Below are 10,294 nucleotides of genomic sequence, written 5' to 3' on the forward strand. Positions count from 1 at the left end.
GGTTGCAGCACTGAACCAAATTACCAGCATAGTTTTCTAGAGGAATTTCCCCTTATCGTTTCCCTCAAAATGATCACACAAAATGGCTAGACACCATCCCTTGTGTAAATTTCTCTCTCATGAAAGAATAAGTTCAAAACACAACACTTGTTTACTATGCCAAGTACTGTGATAGAAACATGGGATGTCCAAATAAGCATCTGAAGTTTTATTCTATTGATTAGGCAGACAGGGCGTCTGAGCCCCAAAGCAATCACACTGTGTAGGAGAAGAGACAGGATTGAAAATCAGGTGTGTCTCACTCCAAAGCCCTTTATCCTTTACTAAAAGTTTATTAGCCCACGTGAACCTGTGTCTGAGATGACAGCTACTTATTTCGAGGTGGAATCTGCTCTTATTTTCCTTTTATTCCCGAGGCCCATCAAATTTTATTTTTTTTCTAGAAACTTTCTTGTGACATTCCTAATTCTTTAAATGTGGCTTAGTCAACAGAGCCAATTTTCAAATAATTAGGAAAATATATATAGTGCCAGTTATATCCCAGTACAAGTCTGCTGGCTTTAATTTTTTTAAAATACCCATTCTCAACTTCATGATTTGAGTGTAAACAGAAATTTATTCTGGAGGCTTTAGCAAAGCTTGCTTCTTTTGCCATCTCTTTTCAGTAAGTGTATCCTGGATGCTTTCCTTGCCACGAGTGCTTAATGGCAGAGCACATCTTGTCACCATCCAAGGCAGATCCTTTAGAGTGGCGTAGTTTCCTGGCTGGAGGGAAAAATCTCATCCAGACCCAACAAAAAAGCAGATGGAATTTTCCATACAGAACCATTGCTCTTGGATTCTTGGCTGGTGGATTTCTGTTTTTCAGAATTGGACTTTTTCTCTTGACTCTTGCTGTCATCCTGTTTCAGGAGTGATATTTGGCATAAGCTTAAATCCACAAGTGTCATCAGGGTAGTTCACTGTAGGATGTATAAGAATTGGGATATCTGTGACTGGATCGGGCAAACATTGCATCCAGTCCAAGCAGGAGGTAATAATAGCGATCCCAACAAAAGAATGATGGATGTCAGGGGAAGTAAACAGCCGAGGCTGTTAGGATTTAGTAAAATGACGATGATATAAGAAGTTGGGCAGGAGAGCCAGCTAACTGGGTTTTGGGATTTGATGAGATGATGTCCGTGAAGACCTTGAAGTATAAGGCTGTGCTCCCAGCGAGCTCTCAGTAAAGGGCATTTACTCTGAGTACAAAGATCGGTGTAGAAGCACTGGCTTTTGGCTTTATGGAACATTGTTTCTAGGAACCTAAGCGGACTCAGAATCTGGGGCTAACAGTAAAGCATTTAACCAGTGATAGTGATGATAATTCTTATTGCCGTTGATGTTCTTACTATTAGCACCAAGATTGACGGCTGAACAGTCGGGGGATACATGCAGTAATAGATCGGCGCACCGTGTGATTGAATCGTCCAAAGAGGGTCAGCTATTTGTCCCCAATCTTCATTCAGAGAAGCACAGAGTTAAACGAGTCTTAGAATGACGGAGGAGCTCGGAGTTCTTCCACCAGCTGTGCAGTATAGTTTCTCACAGCCTCACTTGGATCCCCAAGGATTAGCTACAATATTTCCCAAAATGGCCCATAAGAATTTTAGCACCTGCTCCTGTCCCATGGGATCAAAATCATCCTGAAAGGGTGCTAGGAACGTGCACTTGGAACAAACATCCCAAGTGATACCTATGGTTCGGTCAGTTTGACAAACACTGGATTAGGGCAATGTATAGAGGCGCACCTGCTCTACAAATCCAAGAAAGTGGGAGTTTCTATTCAACAAACTATTTTTGCCCGGTCTCAATTTCCATGTGAGAGCTATTAAGTCCTGGAATTGGGTTCTATTGGCCGTGTGTGTGTGTGTGTGTGTGTGTGTGTGTGTAAATTACTATAGCAATAAGATTTTTTTTTAAATGCTTAAATCTGAGGTCATCAGTCTTCCAGGATGATTTAGGAATGACACAGGTTTTATGCACGATCTCCCTGTGTACTTCCTCTTGTCTGAAGTCAGTGAGTCATGAAACACCCAAATTGCTATAGAAATGTCAATTTGGAAGACGTCTTTGTTTTAGTTAGTATGATTTTTTTGGAAATATGACTTAAGCTTTTGTGTCTCAAAAGATGAAGCGGATTTCCCTGGGAAAAGACTCAAGAAAACCCAAGGAAATGAGAGATTTATTTTGTATTAAATACTTGGAAAAAGACAGGAATCTTCAACCATTAGTCATAACCAAATGCCCAGTGATGGCACTGTGATGACTCTTCTGGAAAGATTAATGGTTATTTAGTGTGATCTTTTCTTTCCACTCGAAGCTCCCACCTCCAGTCTGAGTTGTTGACTTACCTCATGGCTGCCCTGTTTTAATAGTCAAGTCTTCTGTTTAATTATCTCCAGCCTATTTCTGCTCCATTCCATTCTATCCACTCCTGCCAGAATACTCTTCTTGAAATATTGCTTCACAAACATCAACCCCTTCCTTAAAAGCTCAATGGCTCCCATTGTGTTAGGTAGATATTATAAAATTAAAGATTCTCTGGTAGTAAGGGCCTCACAGTCATCACAGTTAGTTGGCTCCTCAAATCGAAACATCTTTGTCTGGCATTCAGGGGCCTCCTGTTTACTCCACATGATAGCCAGGGCCCTTGTTTATGAATGACAGACCTGGCTTGGGTGGGAAGGGAGAGTCAGTGGTTCACAAAACAGAGTCACGGAGGAAAAGATGTGGCTGGAACCAGGGGCTTGCACATCATCAGGATTCTTCGCCTGTCTCTTCTTCCTAGTTCTCGCTACTATTAGTAGCTTGCTTTCTCTGTGGCCTCTGGCAGCTTTAGGTTCACACTTTTATAGGTTTTGATTGGACAGAAAATAATTCCAAGTAATTCCAAATGCAGAGATCCTAAGAGAGGCCTCTCATTGAATGCCTTGGGATAGTGGTGGAGAAGGGTTGGAGGAAACAGAAAGAGAGGCTGTTATTACCAGCCCCAACCTGGTTGAGTTGCTGGTGAGATGGGAGAAAGCACCTTCCCTAAATGAAGGAGGCGCATCTCAGACTAAATGGATGAGTTCTAGGTAGAACTATTTTCTGTTACAACCCAAAATGTGTCAGTAATACATTTCTACAAGCTGATTTGATACTGCCCTTTGAATTTTTATATAAACTAAATGAGTCCAGACACTGTGTTCTCAACATGTTATGTACATTTTAGCCTCTACAGCTTATCCAATGTGGTTCCTTATGTCTAAAATATCCCACCTGTTTCTCTCTGCCTCGTTGTTTTTATGAGACCCAGCTAAAGTTACTGCTTCCTGATCTGCTCTGGGCTTCAGAGATGACATTTGATGATTGTGCCATGTCTATACAATTTAGTTGGCACTAAGTGTATACTGTTTGGTATTGACAATTACTATTTCATGTGTGTATCCTGTCTCTCTCCAACTAGATTATAACCATCTTCAGAATAGATGTATTTACACTCAGTTACAGAGATAATTGTTGCAGGCTATTATCGTGTTTCACCGAAAGTAAGACCTAACTGGAAAATAAGCCCTCACATGATTTTTCTAGGATGACATCCCCTGAACATAAGCCCACATGCGTCTTTTGGAGCAAACCTTAATATAAGACCCGGTCTTATTTTCGGGGAAACACAGTATTACTGTTACATTCCTATTTTATAGTTTCCTAGACTTGAGGAGAGAGACATTTTCGCAAATAGCAAGAAAGTCAAGGAAGTAGAATATAGTTGTATTCCATGTCAACAATCAGAATTGCACTAATTACAGTGCTGAACTTTCATCAAGGGAAGAGAGTAGTGAAAGTTTCTTCCTCAGATTGAGTTTGGGCATCAGCTTAGGGAACATCTCCAAGATGCTAAGTCTTTGGAGAGGAGCTCCTTCCAGGGCTATTGATGTTTGCGTTGGTAAGAAGAGAATAGAATACTCTTCTTTGGAGCTCTCTCTTTCTCTCATCTCTGCACCTGGACATATACACCTTTGTGTTTGACAGGGATGGTTTCACAAAGAACAAATTAAAGCAACCTGAGATTATGGCTCCTGACAGAAGCAAGGTTTGCCGCTGTATCTCTTGCTTAGAACTGGGGGTGAAGTGTTTTGAATTGAGTGCTCTGATGGGGTACTCAGAAGTATTTTTTCAATGAACAAATTTGATTTTCCACATATAAAGAAAATATTGAAAATAGTCTATTGAATAAAATGCTTAACAAAATAGGTGAAGTACAAAAGCATGGATATATAAACAGAAACGTCATAGAATATTTTTCATGACAGCTCAAAACTGTTTTAGCCTGAATTCTTTAGCCCAAAATACCAATTCATCAAAAATACTTTACAACATGTGTAGGTTTAGGCATAGAAAAGAGGAAACAGGAGATCTGGACTCAGGAGGATAGTTTTAACTCCCATCAATCTTTCACATCAAATCTTTAAACAGCAAAATTGACTGAGTTCTGGCTTCTTCCTGAGAGGAATGTGTAAACCTGGAGGGTATAGAGAGCTGGAATTAGCGATGTTCTCAAACTTGTGACAAAAACCCTAAATTTAAATGTAAGCTATGGACTTTGGGTGGTTATGGTGTGTTGATGTAGGTTCATCAGTTTTAACAAATGTGCCACTGGTAGGAGATATTGACAATGAGGGAAGCTGTGTGTGCGTGAGGGCAGGGGTATATGGGAAAGCTCTGTACCTTCCTCTGAATTGTTCTGTGAACCTAAAACTGCTCTTTAAAAATAGTCTTAATTTAAAACAAACACGCAAACACTCATTGGTGACCTGAAAATCTAAGAAGAGATAGTGATGCCAGGGAGAGAGATTATACAAACGTGTGCTGATCTCGGGTAGGTACAGCTGGACCCTTGTAAGACGAGCTCAGTTAGGAGAATTGAAAAATTGATGAAGGCTCTATGTAGCCTCGTGGAACAGTGTGAAGCTCCTGGGTGCTGCAGAGATTGGAGGAGTTTGTACCCTTTTTGTTGATTGTCAACCTTGGGAGCTTCCCAGATAAAATCTGAAACTGGCCCTCAAACACGAGGGCAAGGAGAGACCCCAAAAAGAGGGAGACCACTCCAGACTGGTAGGTCGCAGTTTTAATAAGCAAGGGAGCTTATATACAAGGCTTGTCATGGCTGCTAGAAGACACATTTTCTGTACCTGCCCGCCAGTCTTAAAAGTTTATATAATACTCCATTGTATAAATGTACCACAGTTTCTTAATTCAGTCGTCTACCGATGGGCATTTCGGTTGTTTCCATGTCTTTGCTATTGTGCATAGTGCTTCAATAAACGTAAGGGTGCATAAATTTTTTCGATTTAGAGTTTTGGATTTCTCTGGATAGATACCTAGGAGTGAAATTGCTGGGTCATAAGGTAGTTCCATTTTCAGTTTTTTGAGATACCTCCATACTGATTTCCATAGAGGCTGCGCCAATCTGCAATCCCACCAACAGTGCACACGGTTCCCTTCTCTCCACTTCCTCGCCAGCACTTGTTTGTTGATTTATTGATGATAGCCATTCTGACTGGGGTGAGGTGGTATCTCATTGTGGTTTTTATTTGCATTTCTCTAATGATTGGTGAGATTGAGCATTTTTTCATATGTCTGTTTGCCATCTATATGTCCTCTAGAAAAATATCTCTTCATGTCCTCTGCCCATTTTTTAATTGGGTTGTTTGGTTTTTGGAGTTGAGTTTTTAAATAAATTTTTGATATTAACCTGTTATTGGATATATCATTGACAAATATCTTCTCCCATTCAGTAGGATCCCTTTTTGTTTTATTGATGGTTTCCTTTGCTGTGAAAAAACTTTTTAGTTTAACATAATCCCATATGTTTATTTTTTCTCTCCCTTCCCTTGCCCGAGGGGATATATCAGTAAAAATCTTACTCTGGGTAATGTCTGTAAAGTTTCTTCCTATATTTTCTTCTAGGAGTTTTATGGTTTCAGATCTTACATTGAAGTCTTTAATCCATTTTGAATTTGTTCTTGTGTGTGGTGTAAGGAGGTGGTCCAGCTTCATTTTTTATGCAACCATAAAGAAGAATGAAATCTTACCATTTGCAACGATATGGATGGATCTAGAGAACATTATGCTAAGTGAAATAAGTCAGACAGAGAAAGATAAATACCATATGATCTTACTTATATGTGGAATCTGAAGAAAAGAATAAACGAACGAACAGCCTCAGAGATATAGAGAAAAAACTGAGGGTTGCTAGATGGGAGGCGGGTGGGGATGAGGGAGAAGGTGAGGGGATTAGCAAACAGTCGGTAACCACAAGATTGCCCCGGGGATACGACAGTCAGGTTGGGGAATATAATCAAGAATGTTGTGAAGATTTTGTAGGGTATCCGATGGACACTTGTCAGAGGGGTAGTAGATGGGGGGAGCGGGATTATCACTGTGTGAGGGATATAAATGATAAATGTCTAACTATTATTACGTTGTTTTGTGCACCTGAAACTAATTTTAAAAAAAGGACAGGAGGTAACTTTGGGAGGGACTGGATATGTTTATGGCATAGACAGTGGTGATGGTTTCACAGGTTATACTTATCTCCAAACTCACCAAGTTATGTACAGCTTTTGTAGGTCAAAAATAAATAAATAGATAACAGCAACAACAACAGAAAAGTTTATATAGAGACTTTAAGGGGGTTTAGTCACGTATATAGTCCATATGACCTCAACAACACCTTACTCTCTCAAGGCTGTGTCTTTTAAATGGCTCCCACTGTGGGAATGGTGGGCATAACATACTTTGAAGGACAGGGGCGGGGGTGGGAGCTTGATTGCTTGGGTCCAGCTTGAGTGTCCACCGGTGGTCACTTCCTCTTGATGACCTCCTTCAACACTTTTGCAGGCTATCCCTCCATGAACCCCACTGAGCACTCACTGAATAGATCAAAAATAACCATAAGCTATTGGAGTGAGGGGCAGTAGCCCTGGAGGGAGGGCAAGACACCTCACCTAGAAGAACAAAATCACTAATCTGGGGGTGGGGGTGTAAAACTGCCGGCTTTAAGATATTGGTAAATACTCATTGCAGCTGAGGGAAGGGAACAGGAGGGAGGAGAGTCTGTTCTTGGGACAAGGGACAGGATTGAGTACGGAACCCACAACTGCAGCTAGAGAAAGGGCAAGAGAACTGAGAGGGCCCCACACCCCAGGGACACAGGCGTGCCTAAGAGCCTTAACCAGAACAATAGACTGCACCTCCCTCCCTGTACCCCGTGAAGCTAGGAAACTTCAAATGACATGTGACAGCAAAATACTGCTGGAAGAGGGATGGGAGAAGAATGAGAAAGTGCAAAGAGGATCTCTTTGAGGCGCGGCTCAAAGGGAAGACCAAAAACTCAGAATCAAACAGACATGGGTCTAATACACATTCACCATCCCAGAAACCAGCTCTCTGTAGAAATTGGAAATCTGTGCTTCACTGAGTAGAACCATAGCAAAAACAACAGCAGCAACAACAAAAAAAGTGAGTTCAATTACTAACTGGGTTAATGCAAAGACTTCCATTACAATTCTAGCAGAAGGAAAGGCATATCCACATCCAGGTATTAAAAACCCACATGCCTCCATTGCTACTGGCCTACACAATAATTTGGCTTTTAACAAAAAATTAAGAGGCATACAAAAAAAAAAAAAAAAAAAAAACAGAGAAAACAACAGCGTGCTCCCAACTGATAGAGTAATCATCAGAGATAATTTTAAGGTTTACTATAAAGTGACCGTAATTGAAGAATGTGGTATAGGTGAAAAGGATAAATGTATAAATAAATGGAACAGAATAGAGAGTCTTGAAATATACCTTCACAAATATAATCAACTGATTTTTCACAAAGATGCAAAGGCAATTAAATGGAGAAATCCTAGTCTTTTCACCAAATCATCTTGGAACAACGGGATGATCCTAAGTTAACAAAAAAAAAAAAAACAAAAAAAAAAAAACAAGACTTCAATATGTATCTCACATCTTATAAAAAAATGAACTCAGTCATCAAGATTAATATCAGCAGTGATTAGTCATACTGGTATCAGTTGCCCCTAATAGGATGTGAGAAGGGCCATCACCTATGTGACATTCTCCCCCAAATCCATAACATCAATCTATTCATAAGAAAACATCAAACAAACGGAAATTGGGGCATATTTTACCAAACAGCTCCCTACGGGTACTTTCTCCAATCTTTTCAATGACTCTGTACATCTAAAATTGTTTCAAAATTCAAAGTTTGAAAAAGGAGACACTGACGTGAACTTATGTATAATCTCTCCCTTGGAGGAGAAGCCTGAGGCAGCCCTGACCCCAAGAGCAGCCAGGGCAGCCAATCCAATTAGCCGTGGAATAATTGATACTTGATGCCATCGACTTGCAAACTTTTCTTAAACTTAGCTGACGGGTATAGGCCATTTCATTATCGGTAAATAAGCACTTGGGTGGAAGAACTGGCGCTTCTGAAGAGAAAATGCAGGCTATTGGTTAGCTCCCACCCTCCTGCTTGCTTATACCTGCAACACTTAATTCCCACGGGTGTTTCTATTTCAAGGACTGCAACATTGGGACTCTGTCTGGTTCTCCAGGTCTGAGCCTCTTGACGCCCCCTCTGCTTTTTATTTCCCCAGTTTTGTGGCTTTGTGTAATGTTTATCTGTATCTGCCCTTCTGTCAGAGTGGTCATAGCTGATCTGATTTCACATAGGGTTGGTCTGGGCCAACATTATGCTGTAAGTGACGGTAAAGTGAAAGAAAAGAGGAACACAGACTGGGAAAAGGATGGGATACAGTGGATCCTGCTCACGGTGACAGCCCCTTCTTGGGAAGTGTAACTGACAAAGACAGACCCTCACTGGCTGTGTCTTTACGCCCATATAGGGCAACCAGAGTCCCTTTCCTGGGAATTTGAAATTTTGAACTAAAAGATGCAGAAATGTAGGACTAGGAGACGTACAGGAACGTATAGGAACTTCTGCCCCAACAGGCCCAGAGCTATCTCCAATCTGCCATTCCCAAGGCTTGGGTACAACCTGAATTAGCTTCCTGTGGCTGTTGTAGCAAATGACCACAATCTGGCTTAAAACAACAGAAATGAATTCTCTCATAGTTCTGGAGCCCAGAAGTCCAAAATCAGGATGTCAGCAAGACTCTACTCCCTAGGAGGCACTAGGAGAGAATCTTTTCCTTGCCTCTCCTGCTCCCTTGGCTTAGGGCTATGTCACTTCCATCTCAGCCTCTGTCGTCACATTATCTTCTGTTTGTCCCCTCTGTGCGTCTCTTATAAAGACACCTGTCATTGGATTCAGGGCCCAGCTAGATAATCCAGGATGACTTTGTCATCTCAAGATCCTTAACTTAATTACATCTACAAGGACCCATTTTCTAAATAAGGTCACATTCACAGGTTCTGGGGCTTATAATATGAACCTATTTGGGGCAGGGGTGTCATTCAACCCAATATACCACCCTTCCAATTAAGTTTTTCTTGAACTAAATAGTGCCAGTTTCTATAATTTGCTACCAAAATAACTCACATAGTTTGGTCTCTCAATGCTAGTGTCAGCAATTATAAGTGGTTTGCACCATCTGCATGCTAAGCTTGACTTCAGAATTTCTCTAGTTTTAGTGTAATACGAATTACTTTGGACTTGTTAAAAAATGCAGGTTTCTGTCCTCCCCAGAGTATGTCAATAAATTAGCCCAGAAATCTGCTTTATTAACAATTCCCAGATGGTCCTGGTGATAAAAGAACAGAGAAAATTATAAAAAGTCACACCCACTAATGTCCCATTCAAAGAAAAGCAGGAGGGAAAGCAATGAAAAATAATTAGAAAACTTTAATGATGTTGTTTACATAATAAAAACATAAAATCTTTTAAATAAGGTACATTCAATTTCTCAGCGCATCTAATATTCAGATAATTTATATTTCATACAGTTTCCAACATTAAACAATTGACTAAATAATGTACTTTCTATAAAATGATATTATAGCTTATATAGGTAAAATTATATTACCAAAAAAATTCCACACAGCAAGAATGGCAGTACCTATTAGGAAATGCTACAAACTTACCATTAAAAATATATTTTATCTCTTTCATTTGTCATAATAGTAAACAGAATATATGTTTTTTTTTTCTTTCTAAAATTAAGTCTTACACAGTTTCCCTTTAGGATGATAATATGTACAAACCTTATATCTGAAAGAATATAAATAGCAAATA

The sequence above is a fragment of the Rhinolophus ferrumequinum genome, chromosome 14 (assembly GCF_004115265.2).
Source record: "Rhinolophus ferrumequinum isolate MPI-CBG mRhiFer1 chromosome 14, mRhiFer1_v1.p, whole genome shotgun sequence".
Classification (NCBI taxonomy): domain Eukaryota; kingdom Metazoa; phylum Chordata; class Mammalia; order Chiroptera; family Rhinolophidae; genus Rhinolophus; species Rhinolophus ferrumequinum.